Genomic DNA, 25224 nt, shown 5'->3' with positions numbered 1-25224 from the left:
AATACCTTTCATTTGAGGTATTACTTGTAAATCTTGAACCTGTGGTTCTTAAAATAAACTAAGAAAATATATTTTTCTATACAAAAACCTATTGGCCTGGAATTGTCTTTGAGTGTGTGTTCCTCATTTATTGCCTGTGTGTGTACAACAAATGCTTAACACTACCCTCTGATAAGCCTACTGCTCGACCACACTACCACAAAATAGAGCATTAGAATTATCTCTTTCTGCCACTATCTTACCTCTAAGGGCAACCCTTGGACTCTGTGCATGCTATTTCTTACTTTGAAATAGTACATACAGAGCCAACTTCCTACATTGGTGGATCAGCGGTGGGATACAAGACTTTGCATTTGCTGGACTACTCAGCCAATACCTGATCACACGACTAAATTTCCAAAATTGTCATTAGAAACTGATTTTTGAAATTTGAGCTATTTTTCTAAATTTTTAAAAGTCCTGCTAGGGCCTTGTGTTAGTCCCTGTTAGCATTTCTTTTAGAGTTTAAAAGTTTTGTAAAAGTTTGAATTAAGTTCTAGAGATAGCTTTAGATTCTTAAAAAGTATTTCAACTTTTAGAAACATAATGTCTGCTGCAGAAGAGATAGTGATGGAACTCAACCTCACCCCTTACCTGCATCTTAAGATGTCAGAGTTCAGGTCTCTCTGCAAAGTAAAAAAGATAAAGACTGGTTCAAACCCTACCAAAGTACAGCTCCAGGAGCTTTTGGCAGAGTTTGCTAAAAACAACCCCTCTGAGGATACCCTCCCAGAGGGGGAAGCTAGTGATGTGGAGGATTTCCCACCCCCACTCCTAGTTAGGGAGACCAGGGTTCCCCAAAACCTGTCTCCACAAGTGATAGAGATGCTGCTTCTCTCACAGGAGAGTCCAGCAACTCTGGAAGCATTGAGGGCAGCCTCAATGAAGATGACCTCCTGTTAGCCAGGATGGTCAAAAGATTGGCTTTGGAAAGACAGATCCTAGCCATAGAAAGGGAAAGACAAGAGATGGGCCTAGGTCCCATCAATGGTGGCAGCAACATAAATAGGGTCAGAGATTCTCCTGACATGTTGAAAATCCCAAAAGGGATTGTAACTAAATATGAAGATGGTGATGACATCACCAAATGGTTCACAGCTTTTGAGAGGGCTTGTGCAACCAGAAAAGTAAACAGATCTCATTGGGGTGCTCTCCTTTGGGAAATGTTCACTGGAAAGTGTAGGGATAGACTCCTCACTCTCTCTGGAAAAGATGCAGAATCCTATGACTTCATGAAGGCTACCCTGATTGAGGGCTTTGGATTCTCAACTGAGGAGTACAGGATTAGGTTCAGGGGGGCTCAAAAATCCTCGAGCCAGACCTGGGTTGATTTTGTAGACTACTCGGTGAAAACACTGGATGGTTGGATTCTGGGCTGTGGTGTAAATGATTATGATGGGCTGTACAAGTTATTTGTGAAAGAACACCTGTTAAGTAATTGTTTCAATGATAAACTGCATCAGCATCTGGTAGACCTAGGACCAATTTCTCCCCAAGAATTGGGAAAGAAAGCGGACCATTGGGTCAAGACTAGGGTGACCAAGACTTCCACAGGGGGTGACCACAAGAAAGGGGTCACAAAGACTCCCCAGAGGAAGAGTGGTGAGACATCCAAGGGAAAAAGTAAAGAGTCTTCTATAGGGCCCCAAAAACCTTCTCAGGAGGGAGGGTCCAAAGCCTCTTCACAATCCAATTTTGGGTACAAGGGTAAAACCTTTGATCCCAAAAAGGCCTGGTGTCGTAGCTGTATTCAGCAGGGACACCAAACTGGAGACAAGGCCTGTCCCAAGAAAGGTTCCACTTCTAACTCTACTCCGGCTAACACTGGAATGGCCAGTCTCCAAGTGGGATCAACAGTGTGCCCAGAGCAAATCAGGGTTCACACTGAAGCTACATTAGTCTCTGAGGGTGGGGTGGATTTAGCCACACTCGCTGCTTGGCCCCCTAATATGCAAAAATACAGGCAGCAACTCTTAATTAATGGGACTAGTGTAGAAGGCCTGAGGGTTACAGGTGCCAGTGTCACCATGGTGACAGAGAAACTGGTTTCCCCTGGTCAATACCTGGCTGGACACACTTATCCAGTTACCAACACTGACAATCAGACTAAAGTACATCCCGCGGCTATGGTAACTTTAGAGTGGGGAGGGGTCAATGGCCTGAAACAGGTGGTGGTCTCCTCAAATATCCCTGTAGACTGTTTGCTTGTAAATGACCTGGAGTCCTCAGCATGGGCTGAGGTATAACTCAAAACCCATGCAGCCATGCTGGGTATCCCTGAACTGGTGTGTGTCAAGACAAGGGCACAGTGCAAGGCTCAGGGTGAAAAGGTGGTGTTGGAGCCTGGAAAAAGGGCCCAACCCTCCAAGAGAAAAGGAAAGAAGACTGGGGAACCAGCTTCAACACAACAAGAGAAAGAGAACCTCTCTTCCCAGGAAGAGGTTCTGCCCTCTGAGGGAACTGAGCCCATGGAGTTAGAACCTTATCAGGTTGAGCTCCTAGGCCCAGGGGGACCCACAAGGGAACAGTTGTGTAAGGGGCAAGAAACCTGTCCCTCTCTTGAAGGCCTTAGGCAGCAAGCTGCTGAAGAGTCCAAAGGAAAAATCACTGGAACACATAGAGTCTATTGGGAAGATGGACTCCTCTACACTGAGGCAAGAGATCCCAAACCTGGTGCCACTAGGAGAGTGGTAGTGCCTCAGGAGTTTAGGAAGTTCATTCTGACCTTAGATCATGATATTCCACTTGCTGGGCATTTGGGACAGACCAAGACTTGGGAGAGGTTAGTCAACCATTTCTAGTGGCCCAACATGTCCCAGAAATTAAAGGAGTTTTGTGTCACCTGTCAAGCCAGTGGTAAGACAGGTGGACACCCAAAGGCCCCCCTCATTCCACTTCCAGTGGTGGGGGTCCCCTTTGAAAGAGTGGGTGTGGACATAGTGGGTCCACTTGAACCTCCCACAGCCTCAGGGAACCAATACATACTAGTAGTAGTGGATCATGCTACTAGATACCCTGAAGCAATTCCCCTTAGGTCCACTACTGCCCCTGCAGTAGCTAAAGCACTCATTGGTATTTTTACCAGAGTGGGATTTCCTAAGGAGGTGGTGTCTGACAGAGGTACCAACTTCATGTCAGCATACCTGAAGCATATGTGGAATGAGTGTGGGGTGACTTACAAATTCACCACACCATACCATCCACAAACCAATGGTCTTGTAGAAAGATTTAACAAGACATTGAAAGGCATGATCATGGGGCTCCCTGAAAAACTCAAAAGGAGATGGGATGTCCTCTTGCCTTGTCTGCTTTTCGCCTACAGGGAGGTGCCTCAGAAGGGAGTAGGGTTTTCCCCCTTTGAACTTCTGTTTGGCCATCCTGTCAGGGGACCACTAGCTCTTGTAAAAGAAGGCTGGGAGAGACCTCTTCATGAGCCTAAACAAGATATAGTGGACTATGTACTAGGCCTACGTTCAAGGATGGCCAAGTACATGGAAAAGGCAAGCAAAAACCTTGAGGCCAGCCAACAGCTCCAGAAGATGTGGTATGACCAAAAGGCTGCTATGGTTGAATTTCAGCCAGGGCAGAAAGTCTGGGTTCTGGAGCCTGTGGCTCCCAGGGCACTTCAGGACAGATGGAGTGGCCCTTACCGAGTGCTAGAGAGGAAGAGTTAGGTCACCTACCTGGTAGACCTATGCACTAGCAGGACCCCCAAAAGGGTGATCCATGTGAACCACCTCAAACTCTTCCATGACAGGGCGGATGTGAATCTGTTGATGGTAACAGATGAGGACCAGGAAGCTGAGAGTGAACCTCTCCCTGATCTCCTCTCCACAGACACTAAAGATGGCTCAGTTGATGGAGTGATCTATTCAGACACCCTCTCTGGCCAATAGCAATCTGACTGTAGGAAGGTCCTACAACAGTTTTCTGAGCTCTTTTCCCTAACCCCTGGTCAGACACACCTGTGTACCCATGATGTGGACACAGGAGACAGCATGCCTGTCAAAAACTAAATTTTCAGACAGTGTGACCAAGTTAAGGAAAGCATCAAGGTGGAAGTCCACAAGATGCTGGAATTGAGAGTCATTGAGCACTCTGACAGCCCTGGGGCTAGCCCAGTGGTCTTAGTCCCCAAACCTCACACCAAAGATGGGAAGAGAGAGATGAGGTTTTGTGTGGACTGCAGAGGACTTAATTCTGTCACCAAGACAGATGCCCATCCCATTCCAAGGGCAGATGAATTGATTGATAAGCTAGGTGCTGCCAGATACTTAAGTACCTTTGACTTGACAGCAGGGTACTGGCAAATCAAAATGGCACCAGGAGCAAAAGAAAAGACAGCATTATCCACCCCTGATGGGCACTATCAGTTAACTGTGATGCCCTTTGGTTTAAAGAATGCCCCTGCCACCTTCCAAAGGTTGGTGAATCAAGTCCTTGCTGGCTTGGAGTCCTTTAGTGCAGCTTATCTTGACGATATTACTGTATTTAGCTCCAGCTGACAGGATCACCTGGTCCACCTGAAGAAGGTTTTGAAGGCCCTGCAAGCAGCAGGCCTCTCTATCAAGGCATCCAAATGTCAGATAGGGCAGGGAACTGTGGTTTACTTGGGACACCTTGTAGGTGGAGGCCAAGTTCAGCCACTCCAGCCCAAGATCCAGACTATTCTGGACTGGGCAGCTCCAAAAACCCAGACTCAAGTCAGGGCATTCCTTGGCTTGACTGGGTACTACAGGAGGTTTGTGAAGGGATATGGATCAATAGTGACACCCCTCACAGAACTTACCTCCAAGAAAATGCCCAAGAAGGTAAACTGGACTGTAGAATGCCAACAGACCTTTGACACCCTGAAACAAGCTATGTGCTCAGCACCAGTTCTCAAAGCTCCAGATTACTCCAAGCAGTTCATTGTGCAGACTGATGCCTCTGAACATGGGATAGGGGCAGTTTTGTCCCAAACAAATGATGATGGCCTTGACCAGCCTGTTGCTTTCATTAGCAGGAGGTTACTCCCCAGGGAGCAGCGTTGGAGTGCCATTGAGAGGGAGGCCTTTGCTGTGGTTTGGGGCCTGAAGAAGCTGAGACCATACCTCTTTGGTACTCACTTTGTAGTTCAAACTGACCACAGACCTCTCAGATGGCTAATGCAAATGAAAGGTGAAAATCCAAAACTTGTTGAGGTGGTCCATCTCCCTACAGGGAATGGACTTTATAGTGGAACACAGACCTGGGACTGCCCATGCCAATGCAGATGGCCTTTCCAGGTTCTTCCACTTAGAAAATGAAGACTCTCTTGGGAAAGGTTAGTCTCATCCTCTTTCGTTTGGGGGGGAGGGGTTGTGTAAGGAAATGTCTCCTTGGCATGGTTACCCCCTGACTTTTTGCCTTTGCTGATGCCAAGTTATGATTTGAAAGTGTGCTGAGGCCTGCTAACCAGGCCCCAGCACCAGTGTTCTTTCCCTAACCTGTACCTTTGTTTCCACAATTGGCACACCCTGGCATCCAGGTAAGACCCTTGTAACTGGTACCCCTGGTACCAAGGTCCCTGATGCCAGGGAAGGTCTCTAAGGGCTGCAGCATGTCTTATGCCACCCTGGAGACCCCTCACTCAGAACAGACACACTGCTTGCCAGCTTGTGTGTGCTGGTGGGGAGAAAATGACTAAATCGACATGGCACTCCCCTCAGGGTGCCATGCCAACCTCACACTGCCTATGGCATAGATAAGTCACCCCTCTAACAAGCCTTACAGCCCTAAGGCAGGGTGCACTATACCATAGGTGAGGGCATAGGTGCATGAGCACTGTGCCCCTACAGTGTCTAAGCAAAACCTTAGACATTGTAAGTGCAGGGTAGCCATAAGAGTATATGGTCTGGGAGTCTATCATTCACGAACTCCACAGCACCACAATGGCTACACTGAAAACTGGGAAGTTTGGTATCAAACTTCTCAGCACAATAAATGCACACTGATGCCAGTGTACATTTTATTGTGAAATACACCCCAGAGGGCATCTTAGGGATGCCCCCTGAAACCATACCCAACTTCCAGTGTGGGCTGACTAGTTTTACCAGCCTGCCACACACCAGACATGTTTCTGGCCACATGGGGAGAGTGCCTTTGTCACTCTGTGGCTAGTAACAAAGCCTGTACTGGGTGGAGGTGCTTTTCACCTCCCCCTGAAGGAACTGTAACACCTGGCGGTGAGCCTCAAAGGCTCACCCCCTTTGCTACAGCACCCCAGCTAGTGGAGTTGCCCGCCCCCTCCGGCCACGGCCCCACTTTTGGCGGCAAGGCCGGAGGAGATAATGAGAAAAACAAGGAGGAGTCACTGGCCAGTCAGGAAAGTAAGGTGTCCTGAGCTGAGGTGACTCTGACTTTTAGAAATCCTCCATCTTGCAGATGGAGGATTCCCCCAATAGGATTAGGGATGTGCCCCCACCCCTCAGGGAGGAGGCACAAAGAGGGTGTAGCCACCCTCAGGGCTAGTAGCCATTGGCTACTAACCCCCCAGACCTAAACACACCCCTAAATTGAGTATTTAGGGGCTCCCAGAACCTAGCAAGATAGATTCCTGCAACCTAAGATGAAGAAGGACTGCTGACCTTAAAGCCCTGCAGAGAAGACGGAGACACCAACTGCTTTGGCCCCAGCTCTACCGGCCTGCCTCCCCACTTCAAGAAAACTGCAACAGCGACGCGTTCCACAGAGTCCAGCGACCTCTGAGGCCTCAGAGGACTACCCTGCATCTAAAAGGACCAAGAACTCCCGAGGACAGCGGCTCTGCTCCAAAGAAGAAACATCTTTGCAACAAAGAAGCAACTTTTAAAGACCACATGTTTCCCGCCGGAAGCGTGAGACTTTGCACTCTGCACCCGACGCCCCCGGCTCGACCTGCGGAGAAACAACACTACACGGAGGACTCCCCGGCGACTGCGACCCTGTGAGTAGCCAGAGTTGACCCCCCTGAGCCCCCCCAGCGACGCCTGCAGAGGGAATCCAGAGGCTCCCCATGACCGCGACTGCCTGCTTCAAAGAACCTGACGCCTGGTAAAGACACTGCACCCACAGCACCCAGGACCTGAAGGATCCGACCTCCAGTGCAGAAGCGAGCCCCATGTGGCCCTCTCCCTTGCCCAGGTGCTGGCTACCCCAAGGAGCCCCCCCCCCTTGCCTGACTGCATCGCTGAAGAGACCCCTGGGTCTCCCACTGAACTCCATTGCAAACCCGATGCCTGTTTGCACTCTGCACCCGGCCGCCCCGTGCCGCTGAGGGTGTACTTTTTGTGCTGACTTGTGTCCCCCCCGGTGCCCTACAAAACCCCCCTGGTCTGCCCTCCGAAGACGCGGGTACCTACCTGCTGGTAGACTGGAACCGGGGCACCCCCTTCTCCATTGAAGCCTATGTGTTTTGGGCACCACTTTGACCTCTGCACCTGACCGGCCCTGAGCTGCTGGTGTGGTAACTTTGGGGTTGCTCTGAACCCCCAACAGTGGGCTACCTTGGACCCAACTTTGAACCCTGTAGGTGGTTTACTTACCTGCAAAACTAACAAACACTTACCTCCCCCAGGAACTGTTGAAAATTGCACTGTGTTTAGTTTTAAAACAGCTTATTGCCATTTGTGTGAAAACTGTATATGCTATTTTGCTAATTCAAAGTTCCTAAAGTTCCTAAGTGAAATACCTTTCATTTGAAGTATTACTTGTAAATCTTGAACCTGTGGTTCTTAAAATAAACTAAGAAAAGATATTTTTCTATACAAAAACCTATTGGCCTGGAATTGTCTTTGAGTGTGTGTTCCTCATTTATTGCCTGTGTGTGTACAACAAATGCTTAACACTACCCTCTGATATGCCTACTGCTCGACCACACTACCACAAAATAGAGCATTAGAATTATCTCTTTTTGCCACTATCTTACCTCTAAGGGGAACCCTTGGACTCTGTGCATGCTATTTCTTACTTTGAAATAGTACATACAGAGCCAACTTCCTACACCTTGTTTCTCCAATCTTGTTCCAGCAGCTAAAAAGGAAGCCTACACTGTCAGTTAGGTTCTAGCACAGGCACCTGCATTATATTGCAATCATGTAGATTGGGACAGGGAGTCTCCGTGCCATATAATACCTATCAGGTCTACACCTCAGCCTCAGCCACAATATCCAGTTAAACATGAGGCAAAAGCTCCAGTGAGGGAGATCCTCACTCAGCTGGAATATCAGGGGGTAATTGAGCCCTGTGCCTCTGCAATGAATAACCAGTTATTCCTAGTTGCGAAGCCAGACCATTCCTATAGAATAGTCCTAGATTACATACATTTAAATAGCCATACCCGTACATATCCTATACAAAATTCACACAGCACGACACTAATAAATAACAGAGCGCAAAAAATATAAAACGACGTTGGATATATCCAACGGGTTCTTCTGCCAGAATTTAGCGGAAGAAAGTAGGGACCTGAGTGCATTCTCATTTGGCTCACAAAAACGCTTTTGCCTTTTACCTCAAGGCTATAAGAACAGCCCAGGGCTGTTCTCAGCCTGAGTAACGTCATTATTACATGATATTGATCCTGAGGCGTTATCCTATGTGGATGACAGTTATCTCACAGACAACATAATTTTTCGGTTATAAATTCAACTTTAAGAAAAGTAAGATCGCCTTTCTCAGTGTACTGTTCCTGGGATATGAGCTATTGAACGAAGGAAAGAGCCTGGCCCCACACATCGTAGAAAAATGTGCACAACTGCACCCACCAAATATGCTAAGGAAACTACAGTCTTTGCTCGGTTTCTTTAATTTTGGCAGAACATACATTCCTGACTATGCACAACGCATTAAGCCACTATATGACTTAATACGTCCAGACTTTTCTAGCAGACACTGAACAATTGAACATACACGCATCCTTAGGGATTTGCAACAGGACGTGTTAGAAGCAAAACATTTACACACCCGTGAGAACAAGAAAAACTTGGTCATCAGAATAATTTCTGGTGCCCTTGGGTTCACGTATGTCACCTTCAATGAGGATGACACAGTGCCCATAGCATATAAATCTCATCTATACGCGAATGCAGAGCAACGCTTTGCGCTCATAGAAAAAATTCTAACTGCAGTTCAGATGGCTGTCATAAAAGAGAGACCACTTGCCCAGGGGAAACGCATCATTGTCGTTACTCCGGTGCCGGCACTAGAGGCCGTCACCAAAGCAAGGGTTCCTAACGCTAAAGCACTACACTCACGCTGGATTCAGTGGCCAACTTCTCTGACAGCTACTGATGTAGATTATATTTTTGATCAGAAACTTCAGACACAAGAATTTCTCCAATATGAACAAGAGTGCCCCGCTCCGCTACATCTTTTACCTTTAGACAACTATGATACTGTCATTTATACTGATGGTTCAGCCCAACCAGCTGTAGGTACCAAACATCAATACTCAGCTGCTTGTGCAGCCGTGAGTGGAGTGATGAAGGATGGAATTTTCTACGCTCACAATACCTACACGCAGACCCTCGGGGACTGCACAGCTTAGTTGGCTGAACTTAAAGCCCTTATTTTAGCACTAGAAAAAACTGAGACAGGAACCCTGACTTTGATAGTCTGTGATTCATATTACTGCGTTCAGTCTTACAATGATTATCTCAATCATTGGAAACTGAACGGGTTCAGAGATTCTAAAGGGAACAGCATAAAACATAAGACATTGTGGGGGAGGGTGGCTGACCTAAAGGATAAGCTACCATGTGTTTATGTAGTACATACATTGGGCCACCAACGTGTAGGAGTACACGTTGTCGGTAATACTTTGGCTGATGAAGCGGCCAAATCCGCAGTAGCTATAGCTTCTGTGGCTGCAGTGACTCGTTCCCATACAAGATTGGATAATGAAATAATGACTGCTGTGAAAGCTTTGGCTGAAGGCAAGTCTCTCCCAAAAGGATACCCTACAAAACATTCATACTATATCAGTGCACAGAATGTTGCTTATTCAACACTTCCTGGGGTTGGAGATCGAGCTATCCCCAACGAAGACCAGAGATTAGATCTAGTGAAAGCAGCGCATGAGGGTGTCGCTTCTGCTCATGCTGGTTTTTCGGCCACGGTAACACTTCTACAGAAAAGATTCTGGTGGCCAGGTCTATACAAACAGACAAAGCAATATGTCCTTTGTTGTGAAATCTGCCAACAAATAAAGGGCTCTAATATCAAATGCCCACCACAGACATCTCTCGTAGTGTCCAGTAGGCCATTACAATGTGTGTACCTGGACCAGTGCGGTCCACTCCAACCGGATGGTGCATACAAATACATTCTAGTCGCTGTAGATTCTTGTTCTAGATTCCTGTGGGTATGGCCACAGCGGTCGGCTGACGCTTGAACTGTTATCAAAGATTTGCTGATCTTTATCGGTATATATGCGGTTGCAGCATTCCACTCGGACCAGGGCCCTGCATTCACCTCTAAGGCATTCAGGGACACCATAGGCACGATGGGTGTTGAACTCCATTACACCTCACCATACCATCCCTAGGGAAATTCGGTCGTTGGGAGGCGGAACTGTGATCTAAAGCAGTCCTTAACAGCTAGAGTATTAGGTTCTGGCCGCAGCTGGCTTCATCACCTATATGGGGTCCAGAGAGCACTGAATAATCTGCCAAGACAGTCTTTGGGGGGACGAACTCCCTATGAGGTTCTCTTTGGTATACCTATGTATGCACCAGATCTTGATGGTTCTGGTATGGTGGCAGCAGAACACCTTTTGACATATATGAACGTCTGACTGTTTACAGGAGCTTCAACAATTTTGAGATGAAAAATCATCCACCAGTCATGCCACCTTAGGAGTAAGGGATATTTCAACAACTTCCACTGGCTGGATTCCTACAGTTGGGGATCTGGTTTGTGAAAAGATTGCTGTAAAGAAGGAATTCGGTCCATCCTACAGAGCACCAGTCTCAGTCTTGGGAATACAAGGTACCAGATCTGTAATCTTACCACTGCTGCCTGGTTCCTGAGGAAACAGATTAGTTTCAATTGACAATGTCAAACTACACCATGTGGCCGATCCTGCACAGTAGACCCAGAGGTCCCTTGGGTGGTTCCCGATCCCCTCTCACTACCCAACAGGACATTCCTCTTCAGAATAGAGTGACCAATACTACTATGGACTATGTTACAATGTCCAACAATGCTATAAGTTCCTCCTCGACCATGGGGAGGGCTGAGAATGAGCTCTTGCTGGTTCCATCTGGTCAAGAATTGGCCATTTTATACACCAATACAACACAGACTGATAGCACAATTTACTATGAGCCCCCGCGAGAAGTAAACACATCTACAAGTAGTGAACTTGCTCCTATTTTTGCAGAGACTGGCTCTGGCTACTTCGTCGACATTGATGACTTTTCTTCAGACTCTTCCACACGTATGATTGAAAATGATTCAAAGACACGCAAGCTATATCAATGGCTTAAAAAGAACTACTTGATATATCCATGGAACTATTTTTGGCTTTGCCTAACATTTCCTACCTTATTTTTTTGGATTGGTTTTGTGACTGTTTTTTTCTTGCTTATAAATGGTCATTACATCCCTGAATGCGCAATTGTAGCACCAATAGATGGAGTATTAACTCCACATCATTCCTCACACAAGGTCCGCAGAGACTTGTTCCAGGTAAACATTTCAGCGGTGCCCATTTCTGATGGGATTGTGTGGGACAAAGTTCCTTTTGAAATATACGGGCCAACTGAGGTCATTCAAATTCCATATGTATTCAAAATATCCATGACAGATGTTATCACACCCGGTGTTGTTTCTGATGATTGGGATGTCCAGGCAGTTGATAATATGTTAACTGAAATGAAGGACTATTCAATATTTGAAAGTGATGATATATATGTAAATACAATGAATTATGGGGAAACGTTCTGCTACAATAATTGGGGACATTACTACCTGAACCGTGCAACTAGACATAGACCTGTACTAAATTACACACAGTGGGAACATTGTTAAACACCATCAGTGGGGAGCCCTAAAACTTATTTAGAAAAATTAACTTACTTTTCTGGGCATTACATAAGAAACTCTGAGTCCTATTTTTTCAAATTGCCTCATTCAAAAATTAGGAAAGTTTTGCCAACAGATACAAAATTGATATATTCAGATGCCTTTGTTTACTGTCTTGCCATTGAAGGTTACGATCACTGGAAGAACAATATTGATTTTAAGAGTGTATGGGGGATACAGGTTTTGCAAATACAGGGTAGGGAGGCCTTGTTTAGGGCATGCCTGATTCCTGAACAAATTATGTTTTTGAATGACACTGTTCAACAGACATCCTGCCTCGGGTTAGCAAAAATAAAAGAAATGAACACTCCCAGTATCCCCACACCAGCTAAATTCAATGGTTAGCAATTCTTTTTGAACAACACCGAGAAAGAGCTGGATGCAAAGGTTCAGGCTGGTACCTATAATTCTTCACTTTCCAGTCCCGGCGGGTGGTTAGTTTGGCCAATAGACACCAATGGATGTCAGGCTAATTTTTTTAATTTCTCAGGGAGATATAAGATTAACCGGCCAGATCCTCACTTCATCTCAGGTCAACACATGGGGATAGTCACTACATACAGTGTGGGTAAACTGTGTCAACAATGGGTACAGTCCAACACGTTAGCCGTAGTTAAAGAACAGCTGAACACACTTTCTGAAATATAGACTTGCAGGACTTCCTGTTAGGTCCTAGGAAACAGCACTCTAAAAGATTTGTATATGCGATGTATAATGAGATATGGAAACTTTCTCAGATATAAGCCACTGCACGTTTAAGGCAGATAGATAAAGAAAATTTTGAAAGAACTTTGGCGGTTGTCGATAACGGCATGAACACCCTGTCCAACAGAACTTATTCGCTCTCAAATATAGTGTCATCTACGATTGATATTATTCAGTCAGATATGTCCTGTTTATACCATGGACAGAGTCTGCTGCGTTCTATTAGGCAGCTTGGTTGGACGTTTCAAACATTGAAAAATGGCTGTGTTCCATGGAGGTACATTAACGGTAGTGAACTGTTCGCTGCTTTTAATCTCTCTGAGAAACAACAGACAATGGCTAAAAGGGTAGTGAGTTTCACCATGCTTCATGTAGAAAAGTTGGAAATGTTGCCTTTTACGGTTGCAGAGAGTCCTTCGACTGTTTGGCTCATACATGGCATTATTAATCTGCCCAGATCCACCTTTCGTTTTTCGAAGTGCTTAAAACATCTTGCCGTGGGCAGGTATGAGCGTTTGGGTGATAGCTATATTAAGGAAGAGTGGGAGTTGCCTTTTGATTATAAATGTCTGAACGGCGAAACAGAAGTCTTTCTTAGTGGAAGCGACTGTGAGACTACTGTTAGTCATTCTATGATCTGCAAGCAGATGTCCCTTCACGGCCACTGCAATGCGGGGGTCACAAACGTGTCCTGTTTTCTGAAGGGTACTCCCGTCTCTTTGATTCAACCAGCATTTCATGTACTTACCAATGACAGTTACGTGGTGCTGAGCGATCAAAGCTGTTGTGGTACGTGACCGGGCATTGCCTACACAATTTCTGTCTCTAAGGTCGTTACGTGTTGTGGACATATTTTATTTCCCCCCACACAAGAGATAAAGGTATCAGAAATGTGGCCTCACATTCATACTATTAATGTGAATTATGACAAGCTGAGTAAACTAAAGGCACTACTGTTTCAGAAACAGGTCGCGTTGACATCTGCTAGAGAGACGTATGCGCTCCAGATTGCGAGATCATCAGCCGAGATACAATCCCTATTCAATACCAGCTTCCCCAAGCACTTTGGTGAGCTGGTATCATGAATATTCAATGCCTCGAGCACTACTGGGATTGTCCACTTCTTTAAGGCTGTCGGGTCTGGATTTGTGTCCGTCTTCCAGGCTATCTTCGGAGTCATCCAGTCGGCCATCCATTCACTCTTTTCAAGTGTGTTTGGTGGCTTTCCTATAATTTTGGCATTATTTGGCGGAATACTACTACTGTTTTTTCTGATTCGCAGTGGTTGCCTCTTTACAGCTACATGGAGCGATGGAGCCACTGCCACCAGCAAAACTGTGCCGTGAACGCATGGTTCAGATCTTCTATGCTTCCTTGCTGGAGGAACTAGAGTGGAATTAGTCATTGTCATTTCAACCACTCCTCTGGTGCATGCAGCAGGTCTTTCACTGCGTATGGTGCTTCTTCGAACATTTGCCAACTGTGAGTCTTGCCATCCTGCCTGTATCTCCTGTGGACCCAGAACTGCTGATGTCCCCGATGAGGGTTCATACACGGTCGTGCCCCATGAGACTAAGGCTGATCCGTGAGGCCACTTATGAACACTCAGAGTTCGTTCTACCATCTACGGACAATGGCACTGACGCAGGTGGACCCGCACATGAGACTATTGCGCACTTTTGCTCCGTGAATCCCTCCGCCCAAGTGATCGATATCACATCTGACGATTTGGCCTCATTCTTTGATGACTTTTTGCAAGGTGACTTTGGAGCTAGTCTTCAAAATCATGACTTCAGTTCCACGCCACAATGGCTTACTTTGGCCTGCTGTGCTTGTCATGGATGACTTTAAGTGTCTTTAGTATGTTTTAAACATTCAATTTTAACTATGTTTTAATGTTTTTTTTTTTTTTGCTTCGCTTTTAGTTCAGAGCAGCTTTTTTGGCTTTTGGATTACCTCACCTTCGGTGGCGGCCAGTACTGGTGTCATACTTGTTACGGCAATGGGGAGCGTGTAGTGAATCCTAGTTTGTTTTAATGGGATAGCAGGAGTTAGCTTAGCCTTTGGCTTGCAGACTTGTGCCCCCATCACCTAGTGACTTTTAACCTAATTAGCTTGCTCTGTCTTAGACCATTTATTTAATTAATTATTCTAAGATGGCTGCCTTGTTTATAGTTAGGCCCTTTTTGTTTAGAGTTATATTATCAGTGTCACCGCACTAAGGCGTCAACTCATACAACAAAGACAAACAAACTGTAGGTGCCCACGTTCTAAATTACCGTCCCAAGCATGCAGCCTTATCTATTGTTTTGGAAAAACCTACGTCAGGGGTCCAAGTAGATCTGTATAAATACATCACATTTTAGACAGATAATCAGAGGGATTCCGACCAGATACCATTGTTGCTATTGATGCTGCACGTCGCCTTGACGCAGACCCGGACTTCGTGTTCTTCCGAAGTCTGAACTCGAGACCTCATTCAAGGTAACTAGGGTTGGGGGCTCCTTCCAGGGACATGGCATTGGCGGATTAGGTTTAACATACCCAGCTTTCCTCTAGGTGGAAGGTTAGGCCTATTATGATAGGGTACACGGACATATGATACACTTAATGTCTTTCTATGCTAATACAAATTGGTGGGAGTCTTCATAGTCATGACCCTCATCTTAACAATTCTATCTCTTGTACTGTTCATTATCTTAATAATTGCAGCCAATACAATTTACCACATTGTATTAAATAAAAACTATTGAAACATTACTGCATCTTCGTTATTGCCTGTGTTTGGTTGAGACATAATATATCTGTGAGAAAGGGGTAATCTCCGTTTAACCACGACACTCCCTGAGATGTCATACTTCTGAGTCCATGCGTAAAGGCTGCCACAAATCACCTTTAACTGTCTGGGTTGTTGGTGAGGTACTGCTAGTGAGCCGGAAGGGTTGGGACTATAGTTGCAACTTGTTGTAGGATAGGCATAGTCACCTACAAACATAAGTATTGTCATCCTTAATCCAGCAGTCTTGCCCAGAGGAAGAGTCCAAACTATGACACTATGAGATTCCTTTGCACCATTTTTATCAGCATTTTTTAATGCCTGCTAAGTGCAGGGCCAAGTGTTCAATGGCCTCTGGGTGCTTTGCAGGATTAGCGTCAACATTTTTGATACTAGTCCTGCAAAGCTCCGGACTAGCGTAAAAAATTATAACGCTAGCCCCCTGACTACAGCCAGGGTGCGCCGTATTTTAAATACGGTGCACACATGGTGGCATTAGTGGGGTGCTAATGGGCGCAAGAAGGGTGGCGCTGCACTAGATGCAGAACCACATTTCATAAATCTGGGCCAAAATGATTTAAAATAAGAAAATGCCAACTCTCTAAAAGTGCTATTTCAGAATTACAATTTAAAATCCTGCACCACAAGTTGTGATTTTGAATTGTGTTTCCAGAGACACCAAACTCGGGGGTCATATCTTTTCCCAATTGGAAATTAAACTTATAAAATGTAATCTCAATATTACCCTATGGGAGAGTTAGGTTTGCAGTAGTGCAAAAATACATTTAGGCATTTTTCATGAGCTAGACATGTAAAACTTAAATGTATATGTCCAACATTCTAAATACACTATTTAGGGCCTACCGTAGGGGTAACATATATGTAGTGAAAAGGAAGGTTTAGGCCTTGCAAAAGGGTTAACTTGCCAGGTCGACATGGCAATTTAAAACTACGCACACAGGCTCTGCAATGGCAGTCTGGAGTCATGTAAAGGGCTTCTGCAGTGGGTGGAACAATGCTTCAAGCCCACTAGTAGCATTAAAGTTACAGGCCCTGGACACAGGTAGTGCACTTTACTAGGGATTTAAAAGTAAAGTAAATATGCCAATTGTGGATAACCCAATGTTACCAAGTTTCCAGCTTGGAGCACATACACTTACCGCTGGTTAGCAGTGGTAAAGTGCCCAAAGTACTAAAACCAACAAAGACAAACTCAGAATAAATTGCAGGGAAAAGGCAAAAAGTCTGGGGATGACCCTGCAGAAAGGGCCAGGTCCAACAATAAAGATGTCCAACAAAAGGAAGAATATTTGCTTACATTAGGGGATTAAACACGGACATAAATGTATTTCCATTTAATTGTCCACCGATTAATAATGAAATTAAATTAGATATGAATGCAAGGATGTTGTCAATGAGTAAATACTCAATATGTCCTCTGTGTTCAAAGCCCTCAAAAATATAAATAACTGTATTTTCATAGAGTTTACTACCCCTGACGAGGCATCAAAGAGCTTTAGAGAAAGTAGCACGCCACCCGGAAGCCTAAAGTTAGTGGTCAGTCCATTAGTTATTGGGGTTAGTTTTGCATGCTCATTCCATGCATTCAATCATCCAGTTTCTTTGTGGTACATTGTTGACGTAGATGTGATTATTAGAGGGTTCTACGTGAGACATAATTGCTAGCTGGAATTAATAAAAATTGTTATGGTTTCCAAAGAGTTTACAGGCAGATAAGCGTGAGTAACTTGTAAACAAAAGAGGCAGACAGAAGATAGAAAGAAGCAAAGGTCAAAGTTATGGAAGGTCAGTTTTTCACATAGGACTTTAAGGAATATAACAGGTTCCGATGTAAACATGTTGAAAGAAACAGTTTCAGATTCTGCTCCAAAGGAATGTAGTTTACACAATCTTTCCACAGGCCCTGCAAGAGGTGACCCAGATTCTTCTCACAATAAAAAAGGAAGCACATTGCTTGTTGAGACCCCTTTACTCAAAGCAGTGCTACAGATAAGGGCTTCTTTAAAATACCCACTACCCACTATTTAATACCATAAAGCATTGTTACAGTTTATGCAAATTAGATACATCATAAACAATATATATTGTAAAAAAGAAATGTGGTATGTAAACATCAACCAACTTAAAAATATAACACGGCAATTGATAGACACATTGCAGCAACTATTAGTATATTCAGTGCATGTTATGACCTATTCAATGTCTGGTTTGGTGTTTGGAACACTGGTGTCAGTGATGCGTTGCACAGTCGAGGTGATGCGTTGGTTCTCATGAGATGGTGTGATGCAAAACTTCGTCATTGAAGCTGCTGTTGACAAGAGATTTGAGGACCTGCTACTGGGAAGAGTTGCTCAGTAGCTGCTCCAAAGGTGCTGCATTGAACCCAAGATGTGGGGTGCAGCGGTGATGCAAGTCTTTTGTGCCGGGGCCAATCCATGCAGCAGTGGGATGCATTGGTTTTGAGAAGGTGCCACCAGCCAAGGAGATGCATCCGTTCTGCTCGGAGATGTGCCACTCAGCAGAGAGGATGTGTCGCTTCTGCTGGTAAGCACCTTAAGCCCATTACCAATGGTCCAGGACTGGGGGCACCACCTGGCGGAGTAGACTTACAGATGACAGAGTCCCAGTGCAAAAATTGGTAAGTTGGAAGTCTTTTATGCCCCTGACACTTCGGGTAAGGCGGCCATCCAATGAGCTCTTGTAGTCACTTTGGGTCCTGGGTTGGAGAGATACAGGTCCAGTCCTAGTCACTCCCAGGCAAGAGAGCAGGAGGAAACAGGTCAGCACAGCAAAGCAGGAGTCTATCAGAGTACAGTCCAGATCTAGAAGTGCACTGAAGTGGTAGTCTCTGAGGTCCAGTACTTATACCCAGTGGTGCCTCTAATGCAGGAGAGACTCCAAAGACATGCCTTTGAACTGTAGGGATTTCCTGGCCTCCCTGCCCTGGCTTGAGATTAACTACAGGGGGTATGCAGTCCTATATATTAGTACAGCCTATTTGGGTATAACTAAGGCTGTGTCCAACTCACCCCTCCCATCCTGCCCAGGATGGCCCATCAAATCTCACCTAAGCTCCCATTGTGTGTGGCTATCTACAAGCAATCCACAAAGCCCAACTGCCAACTACACCCAGTTATATGACCAGACACGGGTTGCAGGCACCAAATGGCCATGGTAAGAAAATGCCAACTTTCTAAAAGTGGCATTTTCAGAATTGCAATTTAAAGTTCGACTTTACCATAAGTTAGGATTTTAAATTGTGATTCCAGAGACACCAAACTTGAAGGGGTTATCTCTTCCCATTTGGAAATTCCGTTTGTAAAATGTACTAAGGCAATGCCAAATTTTAACTTGTGGGAGAGATAGGCCTTGCAGTGGTAAAAAAAGAGTTTTTCACAACTAGGACATGTGAACCTAAAAAGTACCTGTCCTACCTTTTAAATACATTGCACCCTGCCCTCTGGGCTGTCAAGGGCCCACCCTTGGGGTGACTAATATGTATTAGAAAAGAAGGTTTAGACCTGGCAAAATGTTTATTTTGGCATATGAAAATGGCAGCTCGAAACTGCACACACAGGCTCTGCATGGCAGGCCTGAGTCATGTTTAAAGGGCTACTTAAGTGGGTGGCACAATCAGTGCTGCAGGACAGCCAGTAACATTTAATTTATAGACCCTGGACACCTGCAGTACACTTTACTAGGCACTTATAATTAAGTTAGACATGGCAATTGGGTATACATCAATGTTACTATGCTTTAGGGAAGGAGCACAAGCACTTTAGCACTGGTGAGCAGTGGTAAAGTGTGCAGAATCCTGAGACCAGCAAAAACAAGAGGTCTGGAGGCAGACAGTTAGGGGAAAACCATTCCAAGGATGCCATGTCTAACAGTACTTCTAAAATAAGAGCCAGGAAGGCATAATATTGTCAATAGAAGTTGTTGTTCTGCCACTAGTGTAAGTTCCATCAATTAAGTTTTGATGAAGTTGGGAATGGCCCCACTTCAGAAGTAAGAGTTCCTAACACATGCTTTGTGTCCACATGCACAGATTTACAGTTTAAGTACATTTAACCGAAACAGTGACACCTTGTATGTAGATGAGACACTATTCAAATTTAACAAAAGCATTGAGGTGAAGGTAAAGATGTATGTCTCTGTCTCAAAGTAGAGATCAAAATCAAGGTGAACAAAATACTAAAGGTCTTCACACAAGGGTGGTGATAGACCTGCTTGCATGTTATCCAAAGACCTCTGGTAGGACTGGACGTTATGAATGACCATAGAAAGCTTCAAACTTGGGACCTGATTCACAAAGATCATCTTATACTTTTGTGTAAGATTGCATTTGTTTTTTTGTGTTTTTTATTACATTTTTAAGTTTTAAAAAGTCTTCATCAATCCCTAATAATACAAGTTGAGGTGTTGAACCAATTGCCTGTTGTGTGATAATTGTCAAGAACTTTGCGGTGTCGGTTAAAAATGTTTCAAGCCTGTCACTGCTAAAAAACATGTGGACTAAATCAGCTCCTGTAATATTGCACCAGTGACAAAAAATCCCAGTTGACTTTCCCCATTTAGATATTTTAGCGGGGGTATAATATAGATTGAATAATGTCTTATAATGTTGAGCTTGAGGTCCCACAGAGAGTAATATACTTTGAGCCATTTCCAAAGAAGCTAAGAAAGATGCTTCTGAGGCTCCTATATATCACCCCATCTCTCTATATGCTTCCCCAAATCGTCTTGCATAAGGTCCACTAAAAGCAGGTATGGCTTTCATATACCACAGTCAGCTGTGCCCTCAAGCACCTCCATGATTGCAATCTTCTCCCCAAGTGAGCCTGCCCTAGATGAGGACAGCAAGAAGCCTCTAATTTTCAAAAACTTTAAAAAGTCTTTACTCTCAAGAGAAAAGTCCTTTTCCAAATCGCTAAAGGATTTTATTTGCCTGCCATTGTAAAAATTGCCTAATTTTCAAGCACCACCCTTTTCCCATTTATTACACCGTTTATCCCCAAAAATCTCAGGGAGGATTGGCATGTTCCGAACGGGAATATAATAGCTGATCAACCGATCAATTCCTATTCTGCGCTTAATATGAGACCATACTTTAAACCCAGACCGTATTGTTTTAAATTTGACTTTTTTGAAGTAGCTTGGCTCCAATATTCTCAGAAAAAAGGTGTTGGCTGTGCTGCCCCAAACCATACTATATATAGTTGTGCATATTTCCCCTAGTGATTTACTAAGGTCATTGTGTAGAGTTCATGGCTGAATGTATTGCAGGACTGCAGCCCAGTAATATAGGTAGAAGTTGGGGACTGCCCATCCACCTCTTGCCATTGGGAATGCTAAGTACTTAAAAGCTCGGCGAGATCTAGAAAAGGACCATATGACGCTGCTGGCTAATTCTTCCATTCGTTTGAACCAGTTCTTACCAAATTCCAGTGGAATGGTCCTGAAAAAGTACAGAACCCAGGGAAGGAAGAGCATGTTAATAGCATTACACCGCCCTACTATCGAGAGGTACAGGTTGTTCATACGTTGTAGTTCTTTTTTAGTCTTAGCTAACGCTGGGGTGAGATTATTATCAACAATAATATCAAGATTAGCTGTTAGCATAACCTCCAAGTAAGTCCCTTGTGCTGCCTTTCCGCTCGTCCTCTAAAGTTGCCCATTCGTTAACCATTATTTGACACTTAGCCTTATTTAATAGATAACCCGACATCTCACAAAAGTTTTACGTTTCTTTCTCTATTTCTATTAGTGAAGCCCCTGGGTCTCGCGATATTATAGCAATATCATCTGCATATACCAGCGTTTGAACGTTCCCCTCGGTCATTTCCATTTCAGCAATTAACTTATTATCTGGCAACCTTCTTATGAGAGTGTTGATGCAAAGTGCAAAGAGAAGAGGTGAGCAGGGACACCCCTGCCTTGTGCCCCTTGTAATGAAAATAGCCTTGGATCCTTCCTCCGCCATTTGTAATCATGCAGTGGGGTTCTGATATAGCCCCTGAATAGCCCTAATAAAGCCAGGATCTATGTTGTATTTGAGGAGTACCACCAATAAGTATGCCCAGTTTATGCAGTCAAAAGCTTTCTCCGCGTCTAGTAGGATCAGTGACATAGGTGTCCTTGCAGCCTGAGTTGCATTTAGCATGGCTATTACCCATTACCTATGACCTGCCTCACATGATCGGTGGTGCCCCTCCCAGGGATAAAGCTGTGCTGCCAGGGAGAAACCAGTTTGTTAATCACCAGGCTCAGCCTAGTGGCGAGGACCTTAGCGTAGAGTTTAGCATCCCCATTAATTAAAGAAATAGGACGGAAGGAGCCCGCAAACAAAGGGTCTTTTTCTTTTTTCAAAAAGACTATAATATTTGCTGCCAGCCACGATACTGGAGCATGTACTCCATCTTGCACCGCCTTAAATAATGTGATGAGTTCATTGCTCGAATTCCTGGTAAAACAGTTTAAAGAACTCCAAGGGGATCATATCTGGATGTGGAGCCTTTCCACTGGACAGATAGCTGCTGCAATCTCATCAGATGTTATGGGAGTTGCAAGCTGGTGCCATTCATCATCATGCAGCCGCCCCCCCCCCCCCAGGGACTTCGGCAAGATATTGGTTAATCTTGTGTTCTAATATATGGGCATCCTGGGCCTCCTGCTGGTATAACGTGTGATAATATTCTCTAAACACCCTTATAACTACCAAGTTTCCCTTCACTGTCCATCCATCTATATCTCTGAATGCGCTAATGAGATCTCACAACATCTTTTTTCTAGTTTTAAAGGTCAATAGCCTGCCGACCTTTTTCACTGAATTCATAACATTCCTGTCTTTGCTACATCTCGCTCTAAATAGAACTGAGAGATTCTAGCCCTTACGCGGCGATTTGGTTTAGGATCTCATGCAAAGGTAAGTTGTTTCTAGCCGCCTCCACTATCTGAGATTCCATTGTTACCAGCTCGGCCTGGGCTGCACTTGTAAATTTGGACCACAGTTTCTCCTTGTTTAGGGTCTCCCCTCGAATTCCTGCCTTTAAGGCATCCCAAACCACCCCAATGGGGTGGACCCTTGATTAATTTCTAAGAAATCTGGTGTTTCTTCTTCATATGTGTAATGTATGCCTGATCCAGCAACAGTCCCTTGTCAAATAACCATGTCTTAGGATGGTGTTCCTTGCTTAATACCAAAATTTCTATTCCTGCGGGGTTGTAGTCTGTTAGACTTTTCATCCTTGGCGTGGTCTCCCTTAACTTTTTGCCTCTGTTCCCCAGGTTGTTGATGTGTGCTGGACTCTGATTTTGCTGTTTTTGTTACTCTGGGCACTTTACCACTGCTAACCAGTGCTAAAGTGCAAGTGCTCCTGTTTAAATTGTATGTAAGTGGTTCATCCATGATTGGCATATTTGAATTACTAGTAAGTCCCTAGTAATGTGCACTAGAGGTGCCAGGGCCTGTAAATCAAATGCTACTAGTGGGCCTGCAGCACTGGTTGTGCCACCCACATAAGTAGCTCTGTAATCATGTCTCAGACCTGCCACTGCAGTGTCTGTGTGTGTATTCTTACACTGTAAATTCGACTTGGCAAGTGTACCCACTTGCCAGGCCTAAACCTTCCCTTTTCTTACATGTAAGGCACCCCTAAGGTAGGCCCTAGGTAGCCCCAAGGGCAGGGTGCAGTGTATGGATAAGGTAGGACATATAGTAATGTGGTTTATATGTCCTGACAGTGAAATATTGCCAATTTCGTTTTCACTGTTGCAAGGTCTGTCTCTCTCTCATAGGATAATATGGGGGCTACCTTTAAATATGATTAAAGTGTAGATTCCCCTAGAGAGTAGATGGACATGTGGAGTTTGGGATCCCTGAACTCACAATTTAAAAATACATCTTTTAGTAAAGTTGATTTTAAGATTGTGCGTTTGGAAATGCCACTTTTAGAAAGTGAGCATTTTCTTGCTTAAACCATTCTGTGACTCTGCCTGGTTTGTGGATTCCCTGTCTGGGTCAGTTTGACAGCTGGGTTGTTTTTCACCTCGCACCAGACAGTGACACAAAGGGAGCTGGGGTGTGATCTGCATTTCCTGATTAGCCATCTCTGCTAGGAGGGAGGGGTGGAGTGGTCACTCTCATCTGAAAGGACTGTGCCTGCCTCTGACAATGCTGTCTCCAACCCCCTGGTGTGTGTCTGAGGCCTTGCCTGGGCAAGGCAGGATTTCACAAGAAGGTGTGAGTCCCCTTTGAAGGAAGGTGACTTCAAAGACTAAAATGGGTATAAGAAGGGCACCCAAACTTACAAACTTGAGAAACACTTCTGGAATCAAGAGGAACCTCTGCCTGGAGAAGAGCTGATCGCTGAGGAACAAGTGCTGCCCTGCCTGTGACTGTGCTTTGTGGAGCTTTCCTGCAGTGCTGCTTCTGCCTGAGTAAGAGGGCAAAGACTGGACTTTGTGTGCCTTCCATCTTGAAGAAGAAATCTCCAAGGGCTTGATGTAGAGCTTGCCTCCTGTTGTTGAAGTCTCAGGGATAGCAAAGACTTCTTCCTGCCAGCACCTGGAGTCTCTGGAGAGACCCCTACTCTGCTCTGTGGTGCCCTTCCAGTTCCTGGGACCCTGAAAGGAGAGGCTGGCAGCCTAAGGACAAAAATACACGCACCGAGCACCGTGCGGAGAAAAGATCGACGCGAATCCGATCGCGGCTGAGAAAACGACGCGACGCCGGTTTCGCAGCTGAGAAACAACGCCGCAGGAAACGCGACCGAAACACCGACGCCTGGAGCAGGAGAAACGACGCGCAGCATCGCTGACGGAGGCTGAGAGATCGCACCCTGCGCCGCGGGACTTTCGGATCGTCGTGTGGCTGGCTTTTTCAACGCGCACCGCCGTGCCGAGTTGGTTTCGACGCACACAGCCGTGCAGGGTTACTTTCGACGCACACCGCCCGTGCGGGGTTATTTTTGACGCAAACCAGGTACATTTTTCACGCTAGCAGCGCTAGTGTGGTGTTACAACTACCTAAAGACTCTTTTTATTTTAAACCTTTAAAAAATCATAACTTGACTTGTGTATGTTGGATTTTTGTCGTTTTGGTCTTGTTTTGTCTAGATAAATATTTCCTATTTTTCTAAACTGGTGTTGTGTCATTTTGTAGTGTTTTCATTAAGTTACTGTGTGTGTTGGTACAAATACTTTACGCCCAGCACTCTGAGGTTAAGCCTACTGCTCTGCCAAGCTACCAAGGGGGTAAGCAGGGGTTAGCTGAGGGTGATTCTCTTTTATCCTAACTAGAGTGAGGGTCCTTGCTTGAACAGGGGGTAACCTGACTGTCAACCAGAGACCCCATTTCTAACATTGGTGACCAGCGGTCGGGATTGGACTTGTGTTTGTACTTGACATACAGTAATTAAGTGTACACTACTGTTTTGATCTCAGACCACTACGTGACCACATACTACTTGTTTGGTGATCTTTTGATTTTTCTCTTAAGGACTCTTTTTATTCTACTTCCATGATTTTGCTGATCCCTTGACTGATTCTTTTTACTTCATTGGGAAATTATTTTTTTCTGCCTTTTGGAACTTTGC

The 25224-nt window shown here is 44.9% G+C and overlaps 1 protein-coding gene across 1 annotated transcript in view; it reads right to left on the bottom strand.

Annotated features, from left to right (window-relative positions):
• USH2A (usherin) overlaps positions 1–25224 on the bottom strand; it is a 3586186-nt gene that overhangs the window by 1181743 nt on the left and 2379219 nt on the right. The gene's annotated exons all lie outside the window — the stretch shown is intronic.

This window comes from Pleurodeles waltl, chromosome 5, assembly GCF_031143425.1.
Source record: "Pleurodeles waltl isolate 20211129_DDA chromosome 5, aPleWal1.hap1.20221129, whole genome shotgun sequence".
Taxonomy (NCBI): domain Eukaryota; kingdom Metazoa; phylum Chordata; class Amphibia; order Caudata; family Salamandridae; genus Pleurodeles; species Pleurodeles waltl.
The sequence above is the reverse complement of the archived record's forward strand: the minus strand, read 5'-3'. Positions and strand labels throughout refer to the sequence as shown.